Here is a 1,029-nt window from a genome sequence, read left to right as displayed (position 1 = left end):
ATCCCACACTGCTGAGCAGTATTCAAGCAGTGGGCGAACAAGCGTATTGTAACCCACTTCCTCTGTTGTCGGAGTGCACTTGTCTACATTGAGATTCAATTGCCATTCCGTGCACCATGCGTCAATTGCGCGTCAATCTTACCACGCAGAACTCCAGTGGGAATGTCGGTTATCGCTGAAACAACTGGTTTTCGGCTCACTTTAACCTAATTGTTAAAGCCCGTCACTATTCCAGTGCTTGTAATAACCGATTTTCAGTCTTTTATTTACATTATTTCCTCTAGTAAACGTAGGAATCCTACAAAGATTTAAAAAATTTGACTTTCTCAGTTTCTTGATAAATGGAATCAACACGTAAAATTAAATACTTTTATGATGACCTGCAGCCGTCCAGAACGAAATTAGAATTATATTAATACCGTCAGCTGCTCTCGGGTGTCGATATACATCAACGGGGACAGGTGACAATGTGTGCCCCGTCTGGGACTAAAGCCCGGGATCTCTTGCTTACATGGCAGACGCTCTGTCCATCTGAGCCACCGAGGGCACAGACGATAGTGACTGCAGGGACTATCTCGCACAGGCCTCCCGCGAGACTCACATAGTATGTGCACACACTACATTCGTAGTGTCTCACACCAACACACTCATTACTCGTGGAAGACATTCTTACCAAGTGCCGTAACAGTTCGGGGAATACGTGTGCATCTTCACAGAAGAAGGTCATGGCTGGTATTGCCAGAACCATATACGTATATGGATATGGTGTCTGTTCTTTCGGACATAATTTAAAATAAATAGTCAAATAAAACTTTGTCAGCTGTTCGCTGCTTCTCTCAAAATATGGCGAGTGCTTCCGTACTACAGAAAACTGCCAGTATTCTCCTACTGATTTTAGTTTTTAGAAGCTCTGCTCAAAAATTATATTGTAATCGGTTATCACAGCACTATGCGGGAGTTACGTATAGTCCTGCAATAAAGGGTGAATACTTCGGCTGGAGAACTCTTTTTCGTTTTAATTTCTCTGTT

The sequence above is a fragment of the Schistocerca gregaria genome, unplaced genomic scaffold (assembly GCF_023897955.1).
Source record: "Schistocerca gregaria isolate iqSchGreg1 unplaced genomic scaffold, iqSchGreg1.2 ptg000362l, whole genome shotgun sequence".
Taxonomy (NCBI): domain Eukaryota; kingdom Metazoa; phylum Arthropoda; class Insecta; order Orthoptera; family Acrididae; genus Schistocerca; species Schistocerca gregaria.
This window is presented reverse-complemented; position numbering follows the sequence as displayed.